This window comes from Mobula hypostoma, chromosome 9 (genome assembly GCF_963921235.1).
Source record: "Mobula hypostoma chromosome 9, sMobHyp1.1, whole genome shotgun sequence".
Taxonomy (NCBI): domain Eukaryota; kingdom Metazoa; phylum Chordata; class Chondrichthyes; order Myliobatiformes; family Myliobatidae; genus Mobula; species Mobula hypostoma.
In genome coordinates this window covers 46,271,079-46,298,494 of record NC_086105.1, presented here as the reverse complement: position 1 = coordinate 46,298,494, position 27,416 = coordinate 46,271,079, and the positions used below count along the sequence as shown (strand labels likewise).

At 42.1% G+C, this 27,416-nt stretch overlaps 1 protein-coding gene across 8 annotated transcripts in view; it reads left to right on the top strand.

Annotated features, from left to right (window-relative positions):
* The window catches only part of LOC134351697 (contactin-1-like), a 752,292-nt gene that overhangs the window by 314,237 nt on the left and 410,639 nt on the right, over window positions 1–27,416 (top strand). The window contains exon 1 of one of the 8 annotated variants that reach the window (XM_063058219.1): window positions 11,575–11,594. The exons of 6 other annotated variants lie outside the window; for them this stretch is intronic. The gene's annotated coding sequence lies outside the window, so the exon portion shown is untranslated. Of the gene's footprint in view, window positions 1–11,574; window positions 11,595–15,572; window positions 15,592–27,416 lie in introns of those variants that run through there. One more of the 8 variants, XM_063058218.1, reaches the window with a different exon arrangement.

The following is a 27,416-nucleotide window of genomic DNA, read 5'->3' as shown; positions in this document are numbered from 1 at the left end:
ATCCGCACAGGCCTTGATGAAGTCAGTAACACCAATGGCATTTTCATTCCGACTCAAAGATGAATTCCTGAATATTGTCCAGTCCGCCAACTCAAAGCAGTCCTGTAAGCAATCCTCTGCCTCCCTTGATCATACCTTCTTGGTCCTCAACACCACTGCTACCGCAGTCTTTAGTCTCTGCTTGTACACTGGGAATAGAAGTACAGCCATTTGATCAGACTTCCCAAAGTAAGGACGTAGGACGGCATGGTAAGCATTCTTAATCATGGTATAGCAGTAGTCAAGTGTGTTGGCTGTTCTGGTTCCACAGGTGATACGTTTGTGGTAGTTGTTCAGAGACTTCGTCAGGCTCTCCCAATTGAAATGCCCTGCAATCATAAGGAAGACATCAGGGCATACTATTTTGTGCCTGCTGATAACATTGCCCATTACCTGCCTGATACTGGCCTGAGGTGGAATGCGCACTGCTACCAGGATGATAGCAGAAAACTTGCTAATCAGGTAAAAGGAACGACATTTGACTGCTAGATATTCCAGGTTGGGTGAGCAGGTGTTAAAGTTGTCTAATGGGGAAATATCCTTCAAGCTTTACGGAAACCTGAAAGAAATTCACTCCCCACAAATGCTGGTTATCAGATGCCTTGTCAGGTGAAGAAATGCATGATTCCTTTTGAAAATCTAAGTGAGAAGAGCAACAAGTCTGAATTCAGATGTGGTGACACACAAGCTGTGTTGTGGAATAAAAGTCTGTAGAGTTTGCACAAGGAAGCATCATGATTGCCAAGTGTCAATCCAGACAAATGGAACTTGGATTACTCACTACATCTGTAGCTTGCATATTGAATAACTTTTTAGTGCACTGGATGATTACTGGGCTTCTTATTCACATTGATAACCTTCTCCACTAACGTAGCAGCCATGAGAAAAACTTATTGTTTGGCTCCTTTATGGATTATGTACGCAGTGCACATGCTTTATCCACTAATCACTTGGCTGTCAAATACCACCAACCATTTCTCCGCAAAATCCACCCCACCCCAAGCCATTGGCAGGATAAGTGAACCAACATCAGCCTCCTCTCTCAAGCCTTCATTCCCAGTTTTAAGGCTCTAATTATACTCAGTTGGCTCAGTTGTGCGTCTCTGACACCAGTCCTGAAATAGACACTTTAAGCTCTGTCACAGCAAAAGATTACCGGGTGGATAGAGAATATGATTCAAGGGTATTCCACAAACCTTGTTAAAAAATGTGTAATATTCCCACTGACTTTTGGGAGTCACTATTTGGGATCGTATTGAGAAACTTAAAGACACGGATCAGGATTGTGCAAGAGTCAGTGTCAGAAGGAAATTACGAACCCATCATGCACGTCCTTTGCTGCTTGGGAAAGACTTTGTGGTTCCATGTTGGTCTCATTGGTTACTTCAGTACTTTAGAACTGGAGTGGAAACAGTTCTTCACTCACGACAAGAAGAAATATTTTGTCACCCCTTATCATCATTATATTAAACATTGTGCTCTTGGTAATAATCAAGCTATCCTCTTGCATTCTCTTTTTTCTTAGTGAGCCCCTTGGGCTTGCAGTTAGGTGCTTGGATGTGAATTCTTTTAAACATGGGATGGTCATTATAAGATAGCTATTGCATATAATTGCAAGGTCTTGATCCAAGCCCTCTTCTATCTCCCTGCCCCCATCCTACTTTGATTTACCTTTGTGCACATGTAACCCTCTATCTTGGTCCCTCTCAGCTTCCTCTCCTGTTATCCACTTCCCCTTCTCCTCCCCCCCCCCCCAAGCACCTTACTTTAACTCTAGATCCTCCACCTATTGGGAACGCTTTAGTTCTCCAACTGCTAACCACTCTCTCCCCCACTGTGAGAAGACTCCCTACTGTGTTGCCAGGAGAGGTGATGGAAGCAGATAGGATATGTCGAGTATTTCTCTGCTAAGTCTCACAAACACAATACCAACATTGATCGCCTTTATTACTTGAAAGGGGATAGTTCACCTTCACTCCCACCAGGGATGGTAGACTTCCAACACACCGTTTATAAAGTGTTCTTTTTATACATAAGAACGAGACCAACATTACCATTTCCAGTCATTTCCTCCTGACACATTTGTTGTAGTTTACCATGTTCGATTGAGTCATTTCTGCTACTTCCATAGTTTTGCACAATGTTCAGTACATTGTGTGCTTGCAGTTACGTATTCCTTTAGTAAGCACAGTTGTGGTAGTTTCTTCTTGATACTTTAGCCACATACATATATGGAAGTTCGGTTGATCGCTAAGCTTGGCAAAATGTTTACGGATATTTTGATTCCAGTTGAGAAGCCATCATCAGTGAGCAGTTCAGGGTGGTTTACGTGTGTGTGTGTGTGTGTGTGTGTGTGTGTGTGTAATATTACTTTTGTTGCGGCCAGTTAAAGAGGGAATCATTTGGGAGTTTGTTCCTGTCTGCCCCAATCTCCTGCCTTCTCCCCATATCTCTTCATACCCTGACTAATCAAGAGCTATCAACCTCTGCCTTAACTATTAACACAGACTTGGCCTCCACAGCTGCCTGTGGCAAAGAATTCCACAGATTCACCACTCTCTGGCTAAATAAATTCCTCCTAATCTTTGTTCTAAAGAGGCACCCCTCTGTTCTGAGGCTGTGTCCTGTGGTCTTAGACTCTCCCACCATAGGAAGCAATCTCTCCACATCCACTCTATCGAGGCCTTTCGCCATTCGATAGGTTCCAATAAGGTCACCCCTTATTCTTTTGATTTCATTTCCAGTGAATACAGGCCCAGAATCATCAAATGCTCTTCATATGACAAGTTGTTCAAACCTGGAATAATTTCTGTGAACCTCCTTTGAACTCCTTCCAGTTTCAGCACATAATTCTAAGCTAAGGGACCCATAACTGCTCACAATACTCCAAGTGATGCCTTACCAGCGCCTTATAAAGTCTCAACATTACATTCTTGCTTTTATATTCTAGTCCTTTTGAAATGATTACTAACATTGCATTTGCTTTCCTCACCACAGACTCAACATGCAAATTAACTTTCAGGGAATCCTGAACAAGGACTCCCAAGTCCCTTTGCACTTCAATTTTTTGTATTTTCTCTCCATTTAGAAAACAGTCAACCCTTTTATTTCTTCTACCTAAATGCATAACCATACACATCCCAACACACTATTCTATCTGTCACTTCTTTGCCCATTCTTCTAATCTGTCTAAGTCCTTCGGTAGCCTTTCTACTTCCTCAAAGCTACCTGCCCCTCCAACTTTTTTCATATCAGTCTGCAAAGTTTACAACAAAGCCATCAAGTCCATCATCCAAATAGTTGACATATAAAATAGAAGGAGTTGGTCCCAACACAGACCCATGTGGAACATCACTAGTCACTGGCAGCCAACCAGAAAATGCTCTCTTTATTCCCACCCTTTGCCTCCTGTTAATCAACCACACACTGCTTTATCCATGCTAGAATCTTTCCTGTAATACCATGGCTCTTAGCTTGTTAAGCAGCCTCATGTGTGGCACCTTGTTAAAGGCCATCTGAAAATCCAAATATGCAGCATCAACTGATTCTCCTTTGTTTATCCTGCCTATTTGATCATGTGCCTCCAGGTACCTGAAACCACATCCTTAACAATCAACTCTAACATCTTCCCAACCACTGAGGTCAGACTAATTGGCCTATAATTTCCTTTCTTCTGCCTCTCCTCCTCCTTGAAGAGTGGAATGACACGTGCAATTCTCCAGACTTCTCAAATCATTCCGGAATATAGTGATTGTGAAAGATCATTACTTATGGCTCCATGATCTCTTTAGCCACCTCTTTCAGAACCCCGGGGTGTACACCATCTGGTCCAGGTGACTTAACTACTTTCAGACCTTTCAGTTTCACAAGAACCTTCTCCCTAGTAATGGTAACTTCATACACTTCATGACCCCTGATACCTGGAACTTCCACCTTACTGGTAGTGTCTTCCACAGTGCAGACTGATGCAAAATACATATTTAGTTTGTCTGCCATTGCCCTGCCCCTCATTACTACCTCACCAGCATCATTTTCCAGCAGTTGGATATCCACTGTCGCCTCTCTTTTACACTTCATGTATCTGAAGAATCTTTTGGTATCCTCTTTAATGTTATTGGCTAGCTTACTTTTATATTCCATCTTTCCCTTCTTAATGACTTTTTTAGTTGCCTTCTGTTGGTTTTTACATGGTTGCCATCTTTTATGAGGTTAGTTATAGAGGTCACCAGTATCTACAGCTATACTCTCCCTCATGAAAGTTACTTTGTTGTGAAAAGATATTGTGAATTTCTCATTTGTAGCTGATGCTTGACTGATGATGATCATGAGAACTCTTGGATTGCCGTCTGGGTCACTTTTGTCTTTCAAGAGACCAAATCTGTCATCTTTACCTGGTGTGACCCATTCTAGATCCATCACATGCACTTGAATGTCCTTTGAAGAATTCTAGTAATCCACTTGGTTATGTCATTACTCTATATTCAGAAAAGGAATAAATCTGGATACCCCAACCAGAATTGAAAAGGTGCTGAATTTAGACCTGATAAAGTTGCTTCTCGTACAGTAGACCTTGCAAAATTCTTTTCACGTCCAGTAAATCTGGGGACTAGTATATAAATCACCACACAGGCAAGAAATGGTGGAAAAGCTCAGAAAGTTGGGTAGCATCTGTAGAGATTTAAAAATGTCAATGTTTTGTGTCCCTTCAGAATTGGGATAGAAAGAGATGCAAGCAGATTTTTACTAAGAGGGGAGGTGAAGACGGATGTGTAGAATGTCTATGACAGGATGAGTCAAAATGGCTTATTGGAGACAGTTATCAGCTCATTAAGCTACCTGGTCTGTGTATTGAGTTGTTAATGATGGGACTTGCTCAGCAAGGTAGAGGTATTGGCAGGATAAAAATGAAAATAAAAAAGAAAATGGAAAATACTGAAGAAACTAAGCAGATCAGTTGGCATCTGTGGAAATTGAAAACAGGTGATATTTCAGATAGAAATGTCTTCGTCAGAAAGAAAGAAGTTGGTCGGGGTAGTAGAGAAATGTGGGTGAAACCATGCAGTGCTTGCTGGCTTTTGGATAAAATATGACTCTGATTTTCTGCTGGAGTATTTGTAGTAGATATAGATTATACACAGGGTTGAAAAGGAAAAATGAATACCAGATACAAAGAGTTCTGGTAGTCTGGAACAAAAGAGGATTTTAGTGAATGTTAGAGAAACTAAATTAAATTCTGGAAGGAGACAATGTTCCCAGATAGAAGAGAAGGCATTGTTCCTCCATCTTGTGCTAAGTCTTGTTGTAACATTGCAGGAGTCTACAGTCACAATGATCACAGTGGGAGTGGAATGCTGAATTAAATGGAAAGGTAAAGGAAAGCATTATGTCACCTATGTGGCATGAACGCTGGTGCTCTTCAAAGTGATCATCTGTTCTGTGTTCATATTTCTCCACCGTACAGGAGGCCAGGCTGTGAACACTGAATGCAGTTTGTTAGACTGGTAGAAGCGAAAAGTGAACAGCTACTTCACCTAGACAGACAGGGTCCCTGGATAGTGGGAAAGGAGGAAATAAAAGGACAGGTGTTGTACCTCCTTGTGGTGGGATGGGCAAGTGCTATTTATTGGAGATTGATAGGTGGGGATAGAAGAATTGAATTGAATTGAATTGACTTTATTTTTTACATCCTTCACATACATAAGGAGTAAAAATTCTTATGTTAAGTCTCTGTCCAAATGTGCAATGTGCAATCATAGTAATTTATAATAATTTATAATAAATAGAAGAGTCAGTGTAATATAGAGTACACTCAAATCAGCATGATTTAGTCAGTCTGATGGCCTGATGGAAGAAGCTGTCCCGGAGCCTGTTGGTCCTGGCTAATATGCTGCGGTACCGTTTCCCGGATGGTAGGAGCCGAAATAGATTGTGGTTGGGGTTACTTGGGTCTCCAATGATCCTACAAGCCCTTTTTACACACCTGTCCTTGTAAATGTCCTGAATCATGGGAAGTTCACAACTACAAATGTGCTGAGCTGTCCGCAGCACTCTCTGCAGAGTCCTACGATTAAGGGAGGTACAGTTCCCATTCCAGGCAGTGATGCAGCCAGTCAGGATGCTCTCAATTGTGCCCCTGTAGAAAGTTTTTTAGGATTTGGGGGCCCATACCAAGCTTCCTCAACCGTCTGAGGTGATAGAGGCGGTGTTGTGCCTTTTTCACCACACAGCTGGTGTGTACAGACCACATGAGGTCTTCTGTGATGTGGATGCCGAGGAACTTAAAGCTGTTTACCCTCTCTACCCCCAGATCCACTAATGTCAATAGGGGTTAGCCTGTCTCCATTCCTCCTATAATCCACAACCAGCTGCTTTGTTTTTGCGACATTGAGGGAGAGTGAACAAAGAAGTACAAAAGAGAGCACACCACAAAATGTTGAAAAGGGAAGGGAGGGGATGTTACGTCTGGCGGTGGAATCTTGTTGGAGTTGGCAGAATTGTGCAGGATATTATGTTGGACATGCCAGCTAGAGGAGTGGGAGGGAGGGACCAAGGTACCTCTTGTTCTGTTGAGAGGAGGAACAGTGAGAGCAGAGGTATGAGCATTAAGTGAAATGTGATCAGAATCTCTGTACTCTGTGGTAGAGGAGATGGTAGACAACTGCGCAGAATGTCTCATTGACAGACCAAATGCCATGAAGATGGTGAAATGGAAGGAATTGAATGGAGTTTCTATAAATGGCAGGGTGGTAGGAAGGATCATCAAGTTAGCCATGGCTGTCTGTTGGACAGTAGTTAGCCATGGCTGTCTGTTGGACAGTAGTTAGCCATAGCTGTCTGTGGGACAGTAGTTAACCATGGCTGTCTGTGGGACAGTAGTTAGCTATGGCTGTCTGTGGGACAGTAGTTAGCTATGGCTGTCTGTGAGACAGTTAGCCATGGCTGTCTGTGGGACAGTAGTTAGCCATGGCTGTCTGTGAGACAGTTAGCCATGGCTGTCTGTGGGACAGTAGTTGGCTATGGCTGTCTGTGGGACAGTAGTTAGCTATGGCTGTCTGTGAGACAGTTAGCCATGGCTGTCTGTGGGACAGTAGTTAGCCATGGCTGTCTGTGGGACAGTAGTTAACCATGGCTGTCTGTGGGACAGTAGTTAGCTATGGCTGTCTGTGGGACAGTAGTTAGCTATGGCTGTCTGTGGGACAGTTAGCCATGGCTGTCTGTGGGACAGTAGTTAACCATGGCTGTCTGTGGGACAGTAGTTAGCTATGGCTGTCTGTGGGACAGTTAGCCATGGCTGTCTGTGGGACAGTAGTTAACCATGGCTGTCTGTGGGACAGTAGTTAGTTATGGCTGTCTGTGGGACAGTTAGCCATAGCTGTCTGTGGGACAGTTAGCCATGGCTGTCTGTGGGACAGTAGTTAGCTATGGCTGTCTGTGAGACAGTTAGCCATGGCTGTCTGTGGGACAGTAGTTAGCTATGGCTGTCTGTGAGACAGTTAGCCATGGCTGTCTGTGGGACAGTAGTTAGCCATGGCTGTCTGTGGGACAGTAGTTAACCATGGCTGTCTGTGGGACAGTAGTTAGCTATGGCTGTCTGTGGGACAGTTAGCCATGGCTGTCTGTGGGACAGTAGTTAACCATGGCTGTCTGTGGGACAGTAGTTAGCTATGGCTGTCTGTGGGACAGTTAGCCATGGCTGTCTGTGGGACAGTAGTTAACCATGGCTGTCTGTGGGACAGTAGTTAGCTATGGCTGTCTGTGGGACAGTAGTTAGCTATGGCTGTCTGTGAGACAGTTAGCCATGGCTCTCTGTGGGAAAGTAGTTCCACGCATCTTCTGACAGTGGTCGTCACAAAATTACATCTATTGAGAAAATGACAGGCTCCTCCATCTCAATCTGACTTGAGGTGATGGCATAGTAATGTGTGGGCATGAAGGGATAGCCCTGCAAGTCATGATATTTTATAACACCAGGCCAACGAAGTGAATGTACCCTGAATGGAGGACTTCAGTGTCCATCACCAAGAGTGGCTTGTAGTACCAGCACTGTTATTGGGAAAGAAGAAAGGAGTGGAATAAAATGGGGAACTATTCTGAGAACTGGTCAAAGTCCAAGTAAATTTATTACCAAAGTATGTATATATCACCATGCACTACCTTGAGATTCATTTTCTTCCAGGCAGTTAGAGGAAAATAATAAAATGGAATAGAATTTATGAAAACTATTCATAAATAAAGACCGACATACAACTAATGAGCAAAAGAAGTCAAATTGTACAAATAAAAAAAATACTAAGAATATGAATTGTAGTGTGCTTGAACTGGGCTGTGTCTGCTGTTTTCTCAATAGAGTTGCAAAGGACCAGGTGGAGTTGTTAGATTCTACACACGAAGAACATTGACTGAAATAGTAGTGCCTTGACCTTGAGTGTTAGTTGTCCAAGGCAGGAGATGAAGGATGGGTATACTTTATACTTTATTGTCGCCAAACAATTGGTACTAGAACGTACAATCATCACAGCGATATTTGATTCTGCGCTTCACACTCCCTGGATTACAAATATTAAATATTAAAGATATTAAAAATAGTTAAAATTAGTAAATATTAAAAATTTAAATTATAAATCATAAATAGAAAATAGAAAAATGGGAAGTAAGGTAGCGCAAAAAAACCGAGAGGCAAGTCCGGATATTTGGAGGATTCGGCCCAGATTCGGGTCAGGATCCGTTCAGCAGTCTTATCACAGTTGGAAAGAAGCTGTTCCCAAATCTGGCCGTACGTGTCTTCAAGGAGGGAAGAGGGATGAAAAGTCTGTTGGCTGGGTCGGTCGTGTCCTTGATTATCCTGGCAGCACTACTCCGACAGCGTGTGGTGTAAAGTGAGTCCACCCACGGACAGAAGATTGGTTTGTGTGACATGCTGCGCTGTGTTCATGATCTTCTGCAGCTTCTTTCAGTCTTGGACAGGACAACTTCCATACCGGGTTGTGATGCACCCTAGGTAATAGCTTGAGTTTAGTATTTCATCATAGATAGTTGTAATACTGCTCTGAGGATGTTGCTGATGCAGTTAAACTTTTCACAAACAAGATAAAATCTGCAGACGCTGGAAATCTGAGCAACACACACAAAACGCTGGAGGAACCCAGCAGGCCAGGCAGCATCTATGGAAAAAAGTGCAATCAAAGTTTCAGGCAGGACTGGAGAAAAAAGGCTGAGGAGTAGATTTGAAAGGTGGGGGGAGCAGAGAGAGAAATGCCAGGCGATAGGTGAAACTTGGAGGGGGAAGGATGAAGCAAAGAGCTAGGAAGCTGATTGGTGAAAGAGACAGAAGGTCATGGAAGAAAGATAAAAGGGAGTCGATGGGTGGGCAAGGAGATAACATAAGAGAGGGACAAGGGGATGGGAAGTGGTGAAGGGGGCATTACCAGAAGTCTGAAAAATCGATGTTCATGCCATCAGGTTGGCAGCTACCCAAACAGAATATAAGGTGTTGTTCCTTCAACCTTAAGTGTGGCCTTATCCCGACAGTATGCCAGAGGCCATGGATGGACATATCGGAATGGGAATAGGAAGTGGAATTAAAGTGCGTGGCCGCTGGGAGATCCTATGGAGCATAGATGCTTGGTGAAGTAGTCTTCCAATCTACGTCAGGTCTCACCAATATACAAGAGGCCACACCAGGAGCACCGAACACAGTATCTGAACCCAGCAACTCACAGGTGAAGTTTTGCCTAACCTGGAAGGATTGTTTGGGGCCCTGAATGGTAGTGAGGGTGTAGCGCAGGTGTAGCACTTGTTCCGCTTGCAAGGATAAGTGCCAGGAGGGAGATCAGTGGGGAAGGATGAATGGACAAGGGAGTCGTGTAGGGGGAGATCTCTGTGGAAAGCAGAAAGTGGGGTGGGAGGGAAAGATGTGTTGATGGTGGGATCCAGTTGGAGGTGGCAGAACTTTTGGAGAATTATGTACTGGACATGGAGGGTGGTGGGGTAGTAGTTGAGGATAAGAGGAACCCTATCCATGGTAGGGTGATGGGAGGATAGGGTAAGAGCAGAAATGTGTGAGATGGAAGAGATGTGGTTAAGGGCAGCATTGATGGTGAAGGGAAGCCCCTTTCTTTGAAAAAGGAGGACATCCCCTTTGTTCTAGAATGAAAAGCCTGAATAAACTTACAAGTAATATTCACTCTCCTTTTCCGACCCATTAGTAACATGTTGCATCAGATCATCAGATTAACAAAGGGATTAAAATTTTACTGGAAATTAAATTTTACATTAATGGAAAATCAGCATGGTGTAAGTACTTTGTTCATGGCATTTAACTTCAAATATATAAGTTTTTATTTATTATTTAAGTGTTCATTCACACGACATTTAAATCAGACCCTTCACTTTGGGTTCATAATTACCATCATTTGTAAAGAGCAACTTGGTTACTTCTCAAAGAGTTTTTGATCACTTAAGATGATGTAATCAGAGCTATTGCGAATGTTCCATTCTGTGTCAGAGTTAAAGTACAGCTCTGGGTGTGGGGGAAAGGAGCATATCGTGCTGCTGCCCAGGAGCTTGGCATGACGGGTGTCAACTCTGGATCCCGTTTTCAGTGACCAATGTGCCTTCTGTACACACATCTTAAAATTCTGCTCAATGTATAAATTGGGAGGACATCTACATGCACTGTACATTTAATCACCTTGTCAGTTTATATTTTTCTTTTCCTTTACAAATTTATGGAAATATGGATGAATTGTTTACTTATTCCGATGGACACAGTGCTAAAGATAGCCCACTAGATCAGAATGTAATAAAGGGCATGCAATCCAGATGAAGGATCTTGACACAAGACTTCATATGTCCATGTCCTTTCACAGACGCTGCCTGAATTACTGAGTTCCTTCATCAACTTGTTTCTCATTCTAGATTCCAGCATCTGCAGATTCATGTGTCAAATACTTAATCTCTAATCATTAAGAACAGGGCAAACAATTTCCTTTTTTATGACTTCATGAGGATCTCTGTTTTGTTTTTGCATCACTATTTCTGCTGCCTCTTCTGGATGTAATGAAGTCCTGAGGAGTACACACCTGCATCTGCATCAATGGGCTGAGGTGGAGATGGTTGAGAGCTTCATGTGTTCCTGGGGGGCGGGGAAGGGCGGTAAATATCACCAACAGTTGGCCCTAGTTCAGCCAAGGTGATGCTGTGGCCAAGATTGCACAGAGAAGGCTAAGGAAATTTGGCATGTCCCCAGTGCCCTCTTACCAATCTTTACTGATGCATCACCAAAATCATCCTGTTGGATGCATCATGGCCTGACTGCAGGGGATTATAGAGAGTTATGAATGCAGTCCAGTCTGTCACACAAACCAGTCTCCTCTCCATTAATCTAAGCTTGTTGCTGCCTCCTGAAAGTATCTATCAATCTCGAGGATCCCTCTCTATCTAGTAATTGTGTCTTTTCCTTTTGCCCCTGGTCAGAAGAAACAAATCCTGAAGTGCATAAGCCACCAGATTTGAGGAGAGCTTATATCTTGAACAGACTTCCCCTATTCTAAAAGGTGAATGTTTGATCTCTTACTCTATTTCATTGTGACCGTATATCTATCTTCCTGCACTGTCTCTAACTGCAACACCATATTCTACATTCTGTCTTCCTTTTATTATCTTGATGTAATTATGAATGGCATGTTCTGTTAAGGGTTATGGGGAGAAGGCAGGAGAACAGGGAAAAAAAAACAGCCGTGATTGAATGGCAGAGCAGACGCTAAGATTAAACAGAATTAGGTGTAATAACACTGGTATAGCGAGAAATTTGTTAACTTTGCAGCAGCAGTACAATAGATAGTACAAAAGTAGAAAAACACTGAATCACTGTAAGTATATATCTATATTAAATAGTTAAATTAAGATAAGTAGTGCAAAAATGGAAATTTTAAAAAAAGTAGTGAGGTAGTGTTCATGGGTTCAATGTCTGTTTAGAAATTGAACAGCAGAGGGGAAGAAGCTGTTCCTGTATCCTGTGTGCCTTCAACCTTCTGTACCTCCTTCCTGATGGTAAAATTGAGAAGTGAGCATGTCCTGGGTGATAGGGGTGCTTAATAACGGATGCCGCCTTTCTGAGGCATCGCTCCTTGAAAATGTCTTGGATACTACAGAGGCTAGTACCCATGATGGAGCTGACTAATTTTATAACTCTGCAGCTTGCTTCAATCCTGTGCAGTTGCCCCCCCCCCCCATAAGATCTTAAGGTTAGCTTTATTTGTCACTGGTATATCCAAACATACAGTGAAATGAGCCATTTGTGTCAAATCAAATAAGTAAGGTCACCCTCTCCCATCCATTGCTGTGAATGGCCTAATCCTCTGCTATACCTTATGGTATTAACTGTTTGTATGACATGCAACAGTAAATCTTTTTGCTGTCACTTGGAATGTGTGACAGTAATATAGTAATACCACTAACATTACAGTTAACTTCTTTTGTTAGCTTGCTGTTCCCAAAATCCCCAGTGTCAGTCAACTCAGCTGCAGGCAAAAAATTCTCCAAAACCAAATGGACTTGTGGTCTACAACACCATCCTCACTGAAATATAATGCTGAGCAACTTCACAATTGAAATAAAGGGAATTGCTAGAAATAGTTGGCATTAGTCCGTGAGCCAGTAGGGTTGGTCGGTACCATCTGAGGGGAATAATGCTCATAGTGATTTTTGGCAAGGTATACATCTCTAGAGGTAGAAAATATGTGATAGCATTGCACCAGTGGTAGCAGTATAGCAGAAAATGTTACCCCCGCCCCCCAAAAGGTGAAAACCCTCATTTGGAGAGATTTCTGGAGTTTTATCAATGTCATGATATTTTCCATATTGTTGTATCAAATCAAAACAATCTTAAGCTTCTGTCATCGCATATAGGATTACAGTACAATAATTCAAATGTGGGGTTCCACACGGCCATAACCTAGGCCCCATTTGGTTGTAAAATGAATATATTTAATCAAAGACTGCTTTCCATACTTTCATAACCTATTAATAATCATAATAATTTTCCAAGTCTTCCACATCTTCATCTGAACTTTCCACACTCTGAGGTGGATGCCTGGTTCTCACAGTCTGCCAGTCTGCATGTCAGTACACCTGAGGCCATTTTCAACACACATACATCTTTGGAGTGAACATTTTTTTGGACAGTTACAGGCCAGTAGATCCAGGACAGCATCGGATGCTGGCTGGCCTTCTGTCCAATGCACCACCAACTGTCAGCTTCCTCTTCTCTCTCCATCTTCCATCCTCTGCCAACAGGGCTTGGCACTTGTGGGTCCTTCTCTAAACATCATCTCCATATACCAGCCTGGTAGTTGGCTGGCTGTGCATGTTTTGTTAAGCAGTCCCTGCATGGTGGGAGTTTATGACTTTAGATTTCACCTTTTTTGGCACAGAAATGGTGATACCTGAGCTCATTGACCTTGGTGGTTGATGCTGAGTTTCCCTGTTGCTGGTCAGAAGTTTTAAGGCACTTGTCTTCCCTTTGCCTGCAAAAGCGCTTACAGTGTCACATCCTGTAGATGAGAGCCTTGCAAACCTCTATGCCAACAGTGGCAGCAACCTTCCTGATGTCTACAAGCCTTGTACGGGTTCTAGTGCCACACTTCAGGAACAATGGGGCCTCAATCTTGTCACAAAATGCTAAAGACATGATAAAGACATCTGTGTCTTCTGAGCAGATCACTACAGATTGGTATCCCTCTCTTGTGGCATGGGCAACATGGAGAAGTAGGTGGCCATCTGCTTCTTCTTGTTGACACTGAAGAGCTGACACCTCCTCACTGTCTTGAGATGTGATTCTGTAACATTTGTCATTCACAGTTGCATACAGAATCTTCTCCTGTAGCTTTGCTCTGCACTCTGCCTTCCACCATTCATGGACTATGAAGCTAATGAGACTATTTTTGTTACTGACTTCAGGAAGCTCCTCCACTGCCTCACCATTTGTGTGCCTGTGATACCTTGCAATTCATGACCTGTCTCTTCACCCCATAGAGATCTTTCACTATTCTTGATAGAGTTCTCCTTGTATGAATTGAACACAACATCTGTTCTGCTCCTCTGACTGCCTTCCCTCAGAGTCATACCCAGAATTGATGTGGCAACATCTCTGAAAGTAACTTGATCACCTTTCACTCTTTGGACCAAGTTCATTCCATCAACCACTGTAGCAGAGTTTCCTGGGAGTTGCTCTTCTACTGCTACATGTTTCTGCAAGGTTGTGGCTAAAGTAGCTTTATTTATCTTTCTCAGCAATTCTTCTGGTGTGGACAGGGCTAGGGCAATGATGGAACGGGATGAGAAAGGATATCCTCCATACGTAGACTGCGCCCTTGTGCAATCACTATGATGCGTCCAAACAAAGACGTGTCTGCTTTCAAGATGATCACCCTCCCATTTGATTTCACTTCTCTCTTCTTACACATACCACTGAATGTTTTCAGCTTGTTGGTTTTCATTGGTCATGGAATTTCTTTGCTGGTGGGTCTTCCTCTAGTCTGTCATCCTTGAAGGTTGCATAGCATTGCTCACCAATCTCATATGCCTTCATCAGGTCGGAGGCAATATCCTTGGGGGCTGTCTTTGCCGTAGAGATGCTAATGCAGTCCTGCTTCTCTGCAAATGGGTTGACCCATTCATGTATGAGGCTATCCTCTGCTGAAACTGCTTCCTCATCTTTCTGAATTCTTGGCCGCTGTAGCTCTGCATGACGAAGCTCTGATTTGTTGCCTTGCACCATCTCCCTTAACTGTCCCAGGAATGTACTGCGGTGCTCAGCTGTTATGTAGTAACGCTTGATAGCTCCAGCGTTCAGGCTGAACCGCGATGTGCCTCCAGGAGTCTGTGTGTCTTTGTTCACTGTGGCTTCAATAGCCTGGTCCACAGGGATCTGCCCAAAGGGGTTGTTACTTGACAGCTGCACTGAGAATTGGCCTGTCTTGAAGGCCTCATACACAGAAGGATTCTTCTCTGGGTGGTTCATCATCTGAGCAAAATAAGGGGACAGATACCTAGCATATTTCGTCTTATCATAGGGAAAGCACCATGGGATCATGGTTCTTATAGCATGGCGGTTTCCATGCAAGCTACCACAGTTGCAGTGCTATACCTTGCCAAAATTCACTAAAAGAATTATTCCCCCTAGATGGTACCAGTGGGTCAAATTTGGGGTCCTGGCTCACGGACTACATGCTAGGCATTATGTGTAAATAAAGAGTAATGTTATATTTTCAGGATGGGTCCTTCTCTCTCTGAAGATGCTGTCTGACCTCTGGAGTGTTTCCATTTTCTGTTTGATTGAATCAGTCAGTAAATCCTGATCAAGTTGTGCTGTGGCCTCCATCAGTCATACTTTCCTTAATCTTTAGTAATTACAGTGGTTTTAGCTTTATTTGTGCTTTTTTTTTCCAGAGCAGGGAATTGGAGGTAGAGTTGCAAGCAGAGCAGTCTTTGGTGAAGGCATTGACTATCATCAAAACATCAGCTATAACAGTTTGCAATAAAGTCATAGAGGTAAGGAGCAACTCAGCCCAACCATGCCAACCAGAGTGCCCACACTGCCATCCCAATTTCCTGAAATTGACCCATATCCTTCTAAGTGCTGCCCTATCTAATTGCTTCTTAAATGATAATATTGTACCTACTTCAGCCTCTTCCTCTGGAAACTCATATCATATTCTTAACATCCTCTGTGTGGAAAAGTTACCCCTCAGGTTTTTAAAAATCCTTCCCCACTCTAAACCTTAGCTCACTGGTCTTGGACTCCTCTGTCTTGTAAAAAGGGGTTGTTGTTGAGTGCCATCGAGTCGCCGTCAACTCATGGCGACCCTGTGCATAGTGTAGTTGTGCATAGGGTTTTTTGTGGCAAGATACAGAACATTGGGACCCAGCTGAATTTGAACTCAGTTCCATCCAACTCAAAGTCCAGTGCTGATGCCATTACTCCACTGGCCATAATTTAATGTCAAAGTCGAAGTCTGTCCTGAGCCTTTGTGGCCCATCAGGCCGGTGCTTATGCCGGTTTCTGTGGCGTGAAGTGACTGAGAGTACGAGACTCCCCCCCCACCCCTACCCCGGATAGCACGCCAGTCTATCGCGAGTTTAACCCCCAGCATTTGCCGGTACCCATTTTCGGCTGGGTGGACTGGAACAGTGTGTGGTTAAGGTACTTTAATGTAATCCTCCATTAATCCACTACACACTACATTTGGGACTCTGATGCCTGATGAGCAGAACTTATGGACTCTGAGATGTTATTCTTGATTATTGCTCCAACATATTCTTAATTCATTCTTTTTATGATGTTGTGCAATAGAGTAATAAAGTTTCTAGTGAAAACAGTAACTTTTTAAAGGGACTGGGGGAAACAGGGCCCTAGTAGTTTTCAGGGGAGCTTGGGGAATGGATCCATGTCATCTCAATGAAATGTGGAAAGTAAGGCATGGTGAGTTTAAAGGAAGCATGAGGTCTGAAGCTCTTGTGAGTGGGAGAAAGGAAGGAAGAGATCAGCACCCGCTGAGCCAGATACCAAACCATCGGGATAGAACAAGGATTAATAGAACAAAGTCATATTGAAGCAGATAGTGATAGAGGTCTGCTAAACAAAGGGAGATGGAAGCAAAAAGATCTAAGGTGGTGCTGCCTTGTGGTGGAGCTCATTTTATCCTACATAGATAAGGAAAATTACATTCAAATTTCTAGATAATACTCAACCATTGAGAAAGCTCCTATTCAGAAAAGCAGATTCCAGAAGGTCTAGAAGGTCTCCTGCAAATAACCAAGACCTTCCTGAACTTTCTAGAATGATACAAATACAATAAGACCATAGACCATATGACATAGGAGCAGAATTAGGCCATCTGGCCCATCGAATCTGTTCTGCCATTCAGTCATGGCTGATCCTTTTTTTCTATCTCCTCCTCAACCCAGTTCCTGGCCTTCTCCCATAACCTTTGTTACCATGTCCAATCAAGAACCTATCAATCTCTGTCTTAAATACGCCCAGCGACCTAACCTCCACAGCTGCATGTGGCAGCAAATTGCATAAATTCACCCTCCTTTGGCGAAAGAAATTCCTCCGCATTTCTGTTTTGAAAGGGTGCCTGTCTATCCTGAGATAATTAATTGTTAAACTGCAAAGAAAATATCAATTAAACAGTCTATTCCAACAGTTGTGAAGTGAACGGGGATGTCAGCACAGATGGTTTGAGGATACTTTTGAGTAGTTCATACTTAGCATGGATGTGATGGGTGGAGACACCTATATCAAATACTGCCTGAGTTTGGTGCCAGTGAGTGAATGTTTGATGGAATTTCACATGGAGCAAAACAAAGGGAATAAAATGGGGAAAATGAGAGGAACAGTTCTGTTTCATTGTCTGGGATTGTGTGAGGACTTCAGTTCTGCACAGAAAATGTTATTTCACAATCCTTCCCTCTCAAGGAGAGAAATATCAGTGCTAAAATAAGGAGTAGATTTTTCCATGGTAGAGGCAAAATTGACATTTCAGATCAAGAAGACTTGACGTGTGAAACTTTATCTCTATTTTTTCTCTGTCCACTGATGCTACTGACCTGATGACTGTTTCCAGCACTTTGCGTTTTTATTTCAGACTTGTAGCATCTGCAGTTGTTTTTGATTTATCCAGTGTTGCCATCCAGCCCTACATTGCGTGACTCTCGAGGTGCTGAGCTTCATTCAGTTACAACTTGAAATCACGTTAATTCCTTTTCTTGTCGCTGCCGTTTTCATTTGTTCACATAAAGGCTTTCAATGTCTTCTGTTCTGGCGCAGATGGGTTTGGGTTTTCAACATGACTTCCTCCTCATGGGTGAATGGGCAATGGTCACAAGAGCGTACAGACTTCAGGTCAGCGAGCATGCGTGGGATTTGACATATAATTAGTCACTTTATCTCTGTGGAGGTGACAGAATTGTCAATGGGGTTGGCAGAATCTGCTGCAGACAAGAGCTGCAGTCACAGCTGGTTGAAAGGAAGGGGAAATTGTCAGGGATTTGTGGAGGGGTGGCTCCAGTGCCCATTTCACGACTTGAAAATAATGCTTTGCAAAATTTGTTCCCTGCTGTATTAACATTCACAACCAACTTATCAAACACATAATTGATAAGATAAAGGCATAACAAGTTTTAAAGGAGGGAATACTCCTAACGCTGTAACCCACTGTGTTATTTTATGTTGCCTTTGGTCATTGTACTTGTGTCAAAAATACCGAGGATCTTACTATCATCTTATAGCTTATTAATAAATTTATTATGCTAGCGTAAGGAAGTAAGATTTATAAATTCTGCTTTGATTTATTGTTTCTGAGCAAATGTATCCCAGCTTCCTTTCCAGCTCTGAGCATTGTGGTGGCTGCACGTATTCAGCTAAGCCTGTGTGTCATTGATGCTGGTGATGTCTAATTGCTTTCGAAAGGGAAGTCATTGCCAGTGGTAACCCTATCAGATTGTCACTGTCATGTCTCCCCACCTAAGGCAATATTTAATTAACGGTTGTCAGATTAGCCAGATCGAGATGTTGCTGAGCTCCAGATTAATCACAAGATGAATCTTTTCCTCTGACTCTGTCCTCGAATTCTGGATAGACTGTGGATTTATTGATTGAGTTAAAATTGCTATTGTGCTGAGTTATCACTGGTGTATAAATGAATGCCAGTGGAGTCGAGCTGTAATTAAGCAGTCAATAGCATCTAGAGTAAAACAGCCCTGCCGATTAGTGAGGGATGCAGTCATCTCAGTGTTTATCCAGAGTGAGCTTATATTGCAGTTTTACCACCCCAGAGTAGTGGTTGTGAGGGTGCAAATATCCCTTGATTTATAAATGTCTTAAGAATTTACCCTGATTTATTGTTTATTACTGTAAAAGAATTTAGTCGCAAATTTACTATGAAGACTTTACTCCTTTAACAAACAGGAATAAAGACACAGACCTTGGTATAAGGTTGACTCCTTAATATGTGTTCACAGTGAGCCGTTGTCTTACCACTCCGTCAATGTCAGGTTACATCTTAAATTGATAAAATAAATTTTGGGCAATAGCCAACTGCGAAACATACTTGGTCAGCGGTTTTAAGAAGCACTTGTCAGGTATCAGCAAGTCTACAAATGTTCCCGCGTGACACACCAAATTAGAATTGCACATATACAGTCAGTTCTTCTATTAGCTAAACAATCCTGGACAAAGGTTAACAATACCTGATCACTGGCATGACGTATTGCTAGCTATTGTTAGCTTGCACAAGCAAGGCAGCGTCTGCATCTTATCCTGTTATCCTCATGCCCCAAGTCTTGAGCAATATTTAGTCAAGCTAATTTTTCTTCCACAGTGAAGGAGTTGCATTCCTGGAGAAAGTCTGGTTCAGTGAAATTTCTTAAATTGAATTGGTATTTCCTATTAGTTGTGATCTTTAATCTTAGCTGTGTTCCAGAGCTCGAGAATTTTGGTCAAAGGAACCTAAGAACTCAAAATTGCACAGATCCAAGCCTTAGATGTGATAAAGCAGTATTTTGTTGGTAGTTAACTGTTAGATAATAAAGGCATATAGAATGTACCATTTTGTGCTCACCATTTGAAACATATACGACCCTGAAGGGTTCTAGTAGGCTAGACCATCTGATAGGAGAATCTAGAAGTAGAATTCACTGTTTCATAGTAAGGGGTCGCACATATTAGACACATAAAAGGTGATTTTTTTTTCCTCTATCCAGGGTTGCAAGCTTTTAAAACTCTTCCTTTGGGGCTGGTAGAAGCAGAGTCTTCTCTGAGGCAGATTCTTAATGTTTGTGAAAAGTTGGTAGGCAGGAATGCAGAGTTGAGGTAGTAATTACATCAGCAATGACATATTTCACCACAAATCAGTAGCAATCCGAGGGAGGTAAGTGATTTGCTCCTTCTCCTAGTTTGTGATAACTTTGCTTGTTGAGCTGCTGATGGAGTGAAAGGCAGTTGTTGGATGAAGGGTGGTCTAGACCTGAGTTCTGTTGAGCACGGCACATTGAAGCTGAGGGTTCTTTCAGTGACTATCCTGGGTGGTGAATGGAGGATTAAGGTTTCAGAAAGGTAACAGTGGGACATCTGGACAGCTGTCCTCTTCATCTCATAGAGCTCCTTATAGCAAAGCGCAGCATTTTCCATCATGGGACAACATCTCCTGTTGCACTCCATGCTGGAATTGTTTTCTTGGAAGATGGGCTATGCTTTCTCAAAGTGGTAGAATGGCTCTGGAAATCTGTCCATAGTGACTTGTTCTCATTGCGCAGTGGTCCCCAACCACTGGGCCGCAAAGCTTGTGCTACCGGGCCGCAAGGAAGCGATATGATTTGGTGATATGAGTCAGCTGCACCTTTCCTCATTCTCTGTCACGCACTGTTGAACTTGAACGCATGAGAGGTCATTACGCACGCGTCATTCATGTCAGCGCGGGAAGAAGATCAACTCCTCGAGCTTGCAAATGACGGTGGGCTGAAAAATATGTTTGACATAACATCTCTGCTGGTATTCTGGATCAAAGTCAAGGCTAAATATCCTGAGATTGCCACGAAAGCACTGAAAACGTTGCTTCCATTTCCGACATATCTCTGCGAAGCGGGGTTTTCTGCAATGAATCCAATGAAAACTAAATTGCAGAATTGACTGGACGTAAGGAACCCCGTTCAAGTATTGCTGTCTCCCACCACCCCTCAATAGGACCGTCTTGTTGCAGGGAAACAAGCCCAGGGCTCCCACTGGTTCAGCGATATTGGTGTGTTGCAGTGATTTTATATGTTCATACAGGGAAAATATGCGCTGTGTGTTTAATATCCAAACGTTACTTAAAATGTTATGATGCTATTGACTTATAAATGACTTATCACTATATTCATGCAAAGAAAATATGCACTGTGTATTTAATATTAAATTCGTTAGATAAACCGTTTTAGAAATTAAATTGAGTGCATTAGCCACTTATAAATAACTTATAGTTGACTTATCACCTGGATTCCGGTCATGATTAACACCTCCTTCCCAGGGTTGCCAACTGTTCCATATTAGCCGGGACGTCCCGTATATTGGGCTACATTGGTTTGTCCCATACGGGACCGCCCTTGTCCCGTACTTCCCCCGCTAAGGTAGAGCGTTCCTATGAAACTTTTCATGCCGAAATGGTGTAAAGTGAAGAAGCAATTACCATTAATTTATATGGGAAAAATTTTTGAGCGTTCCCAGACCCAAAAAATAACCTACCAAATCATACCAAAAACACATAAAACCTAAAATAACACTAACATATAGTAAAAGCAGGAATGATATGATAAATACACAGCCTATATAAAGTAGAAATAATGTATGTACCGCATAGTTTCACTGAACAGAATCGCCAAAAACGATTTGTAGAAAAAAATCGGCACGTACACGCATGCGCACACAGGTGCCCGAGCAAGGCTTCATGGTCATGGTAGTCTTTCTCGGGGTAAACACAACGTATTTGACTGCTACTCTTGTCCGTTGGCGACCCTCACCGCCCCCCCCCCCCCCGGTCGGCCGGTCCGCAAGAATATTGTCAATAATAAACTGGTCCGCGGTGCAAAAAAGGTTGGGGACCCCTGTTATAACGGAATGCTGCATTGGTGGATTCTTGCTGATCCTGTGATCTTTGTTTTCAGCTCCATTAGATTTGTGACCTCTTGGCCAACAATTTCAGGAACTGTTCCATGACAGCCTGGACCACTAGTTATCATCATTTGTCTCTTAGCCAATATCTTAGAGTCATAGAGCACTACAGCACAGAAAGAAGCCCCTCCGCATATACAGTCTGTGTCAAACTATTATGCTGCCTAGTCCCATTGACCAGTACCTGGACCATAGCTCACTATCCCCTCCAATCCAAAGTTCAAGATAAATTTATTATCAAAGTACATATATGTCACCATATACAACCCGGAGATTCATTTTCTTTTGGGCATACTCAGTAAATCCAATAACTTTAATAGAATCAATGAAAGACCACATCAACAGGGCGGACAACCAGTGTGCAAAAGACAATGATGTGTGCAAATACAAAATGAAAGAAAAAAATATAATAATAATAAATAAATGTGTTGGCATGTGGCCAAGTGGTTAGGCGTCCATCTAGTGATTTGAAGGTTGCTAGTTCGAGCCTTGGCTGAGGCAGCATGTGTGTCCTTAAGCAAGGCAATTAACCACACGTTGCTCTGCAACGACACTGGTGCCAAGTTGTATGGGTCCTAATGCCCTTCCCTTGGACAACATCGGTGGCGTGGAGAGGGGAGACTTGCAGCATGGGCAACTGCTGGTCTTCCATACAACCTTGCCCAGGCCTGCACCCTGGAAGCCTTCCAAGGCGCAAATCCATGGTCTCATGAGACTAACGGTTGCCTATTTAAATAAATAAGCAATAAAATTGAGAACATGAGTTAGCGAGTCCATAGATTGTGGGAACAGTTCAATGATAGGGCAAGTGAAACTGAGAGAAGATATGTCCTCTGGCTCAGGAGTCTGATGGTTGAGGGACAATAGCTGTTCCTGAACCTGGTGGTCTGAAATCTGAGGCTCCTGTACCTTCTACCTGATGAGTGAGAAGAAAGCCTGACCTGGTCTTCTGATGGTGAATACTCCTTTCCTGCGACATCACTCTGTCTAGCTGTGGTGAGTGGTGGGCAGGGCTTTATCTGTGATGGACTGGTCTGTAACAACTACTTTTTGTGGGATGTTCCATTCAAGGGCATTGGTGTTTCCATACCAGGCTGTGATGCAGCCAGTCAATATACTCTTCACCATACTTCTATAGAAGTTATTGAAGGTTGTAAATTTCATGCTGGATCTTCGCAAACTCCTAATGGAGTAGAGGCACTGCCATGCTTTCTCCGTAATTGCACTTATGTGCTGGACCTAAGACAGATTATCTGAAATGATAACACCAAGGAATTTAAAGTTGCTGACCCTCTCCATCTCTGATCCTCCAATGAGTGGCTCATGGACTTCCAGTTTCCTCTTCCTGAAGTCAATAATAATCTGTTTGGTCTTGCTGTCTCCAAGTGAGTTTGATGAGGTTTCGAGCTGAGTATGCGGCTTGGAGGCCAAGAAGCCTTGAAACAGGGCGTGAGCCCATGACTGACTCAATTTCTCTCTGATTTTGCCAATTAAAGCATCGAGCAAGACTGAAATGATCATGGATGAGAGAGGAAGGAGAGCCAGTGTTCAGCGCCTTCTGCCTGTGATTGGTCTCTCTCTCCCTTTTGCTCGTTGCTGCTGGAGGAAAGTGCCTGTGTTTGACAGGTCTCTCTCTCTCTCTCGCTCCCTCGCATTCGATGCTGCCGGAGTCCTGGGTCTTGGGCAAGGTTTAATCCACACAGTTTGTGGATTGGCCTCTGTAGTTCATGTTATGATATGTTCCTGAGGTTTCTGGTTACTCTTTTTGTATTGCTATTTCGTGCGATTTTGATTGGGGCGGACCTGGTCTGTGGCCTGCAGTCAATCATACAGTGCTAAGTTGAACTGGACTAAGCTAAACTGAATATTCTTTGACTGTTTCAATGACTTTGTGGTTTGATTTTCTTTATATTCTGTGTTTTTCACTTGTTTCTTGCCATTTGTGCGATTTGTTTTTTGTGCATGGGGTGCTTGATGTTTCCTTTGAACGGATTGCATGCTGTTTCTTTGTTTCATGGCCGTCTGTGGAGAGATGAAACTCAGGGTTGTATGCTGTATACATAGCTTGATAATAAATATACTTTGACTCTTTGGATCTTTGAATCTCACATTGAGAGGTTCTGTGTACAAAGCTTCTCTTAAAATGTTGAAATCGAACTTCATGTTTCTTTTAGATATTTCACCTTTCACCTGTAACTCATGACGTCTATCAAGGCGGATCGACCCAATGCAAGAGCGCAAATATCACGAACACAATGAAACAAAAAATACTTTATTAAACTTTATTCCTCATTCATAGCATGCTATGGGGGAAGTTACAGACCGATCTCCCAAAGAGCCAGTCGGGACACTACCCTCCCCCGAATCACAATTCTTTACAATTTATGACATTGATCATCACGTACACAGGAAATCTTACAATTACGCGAGTTAAGACAGTATTAGAATAGTTTCGATCGCATGTTAATATTTTCAATCATATGCTAATATACTATTAGATGTAAAATCATCATTGGTTAATTATAATTATTTTCTGCCAAAGCTAGCCTGGATATAGCATCAGTTCCTTATACTGACACCTTCCCCTTTCTCGCGAACGTTCTGTCCCCTACGCTATCCTTCCCATATTTAGTTGTACCTGGAGATGTTCTAGCATTTTCAGAGAATAATATCTAGTACGTCACCTGTTGCTGGGTAGGGTTTCTTTCTGACTTGCCCAGCGACAGTAACATAAGGTACTCATAAGGTAATTGATCATTAGCTAATCATTGTTCTTAGTCTATACCCATATTTACCTATCCCTCTACTGTATCGCGTCTAGTTCTAATCTTCTTGGAGATTTCTTCAGGTTCATAAAACCAGTAATGCACATATCCTGGCTATAATTTCCTCCATGTTCAATTCATTATTGAATGTGTTATGTCATTCAAATTAGCCTATGGCTGCCTTGATATTGTATTGCTTCCACAAATTTCCTGAATGGTGAGTTTATCATTGCTGTTCAACTCTGAAATGTATGCTAGAAGGTGATGTCCTCATCAAAGAAGTGTTGTAAGGGGCTAAAATACTATTTGGATAAAGTTACAAGAAATTTACAGTTTTGCAAATAACACCACCATAATGAGTCAGATTTTAAACTGATGAAATGAAATGTAGTTTCCCTCAATATTAGCAAAATGAGGGAGTTGTCATTGATTTCAGGAAGTGGGATGGAGTACAGTATCATTAGTGCTGAGATGGGATTGGTCGAGATCTTTAAGGTCCTTGACCTAAATACAAGCAATGGTTTGTCCTGGTCTAACCACATGGACCACCTACCTCTACTTCTGCAGAAGGCTCTATTTTGTATTTTGCTTTTCTTTTTATTGCCTTGGTGTAACTATGCATGGAATGCTCTGATTGGATGGCACACAAACAAAGGCCTTTCACTTGTGACAATAAAAAACCAATACCATTATTAACCTTGTTTTTGATGTTAACTGCACATCCAGGGCAATATGACAATTAGACAGCTGTCCAGAACCTTCCTTGCAGGATTTCATTCAATGAGGGAGGAGTGAAACTGTGTAGTGTCATTTTGGAAAGGTAGTGCCATCACCCAGGCTTTCTTTGTTAACTAGATCATTGTCACACCACTATAAGGTTGGCTTTCGAGTATCCCGTTTGAACCATCGGGTTCCCTAAGTGGTTAACTAAGAAAGACTGAACCCTAAAGACACTCTTGGGATTTCCTTCATAGGAAAGAACAATATAGTTGCTGGTTGCCTTGAAACCATGGAGTAGTTTTCTCATAGTCTTCTCATTATGATCTTGCTATTGACTCAAAGCTTTCAACCACATTCTTTCCCATTCTCTCCATTATAATATCTCTTTGCTTCATAATTATGATGCACTTCCTGGGGTAACATTCTGCTCCAAGCAATATTGTTCTATGTCCAATAGCCAATGATGTCACTTGCAGCAGTCTGTTGAACTTCTGTGATCTGCATTGCAGCAGCAGAGAGTAGAATGTGGTGTGCCAAAGCCAAGACAGTCTGCAAGGATGTTGAGGGTGACCTTATCTTTGAGAATGGAGTGGACTAATTCCTGACATTGTCCAGCAATCCATGATTGATATCGAGGTATTTGTCAGACAGAAGCAAGTCTGACACATAATTGATTCTCAGTCAGATCTTTTTCAGTTTTCCAAGCATTCACTTGACTTGCTTTCAAGGCTTTTAATTGAAGCATTGAAGAATAGGGCTGTCATGGGATCTGTTAATTTCCATCTATGCCCTAAAGTTATAGTTGAAAAATCTTACGACAGTTTTCTCGTGCTCTCTACTAATCAGCCGTGCATTGTTAATTCCAGTCATAATCCTGTAATATACTGAGTATATAGCTGAATATTTAGCTTCATCTGTTGCCAATCCGTCCCAAGTGGAATTTGTCTCTATGGATGCTGAAAGTGTTTTCTGTATTGTATTGGTATAAACACACTGTAGATTGCTAATATATTTAGCATAAAATTTCTCAATTTTATATTTTTCTCTCTGACATTGTGATCTGATTCAACCAAAGAACACATGGAATAAAAAAAGCTGTTTTTGCATAAATTGGGGATTATTTTCTAACAGCATCTGAATTGTCAGTACTTTTCAACATTATTATGTAGAACTGACACCAAACTCTCTTATCTGCTCGTGTATAGTTAAAACATAAAACCTATTCTATCATGGTCTGCTTCTTAGCTGCAGGTTTAGCACTGAGTATGTGTTGACCTTTAGCTTTCTTTTATAAGCTGTCCTCATGTAAGCCCCACTGAAAATGTTAAATGTAAAGGAGTTTTTAATGATATCCTAAGCCATATAAACTGCCGAGCACACTCATTAGCCTTGAAAATTATTAATGAGCCAATACCTTCATTCTGTGATACATTCCATGATGTTTTTTTTCAAAAATGTTTTTACATGATATTTTTTATTAGAATCCAAATCCTTGCTGCCTTTCTATCAAAATGGCTACCTAATTGAAAACAGTTATTCGCATTGAAATCTGAGGACATGCCCAAAGATATTTTTCATGAACAGCATGTTTTTAATTGCTAAGCAAATTTCACCTCCACCCCTCCTTCCCTCCAAAACTTAAACTGTGCAACTTCCCATCTATGAGGGTTGTGGAGGTAAGAAAACTGGAAATGTTTAATGAGAAGGTAGATAGATAGAGCATTACAGTGCTAAACAGGCCATTCAACCCACAATGTTGTGCCACTCTTGATCAAAGTTCAAAGTTAATTTATTATCAAAGTACATATATATCACTATATACAACTTTGAGATTCATTTTTTGCAAGCATTCTCAATAAATCCATAATACATTAATAACTTCAATATAATCAATGAAAGACTGAACCAACTGGGCGTTCAACTAGTGTGCAAAAGACAACAAACTGTGCAAATACAAAAATAAATAAATAACTGAATAATAATAATAACAATAATAATAAATAAGCAATAAATGTCAAGAACATGAGAGGAAGGAGGGAGGAGGAGGAGGGAGGAGGAGGAGGGAATGTCGACTCAGACCATGAGAGACCTGCGTCGGGCATTTTCATGCCTTACAAGGCGCAGATTGGAAGTCTGTGTGGGGCGCCACTCCACGCACAGACTAGAGCAATGTGTGATTAAGT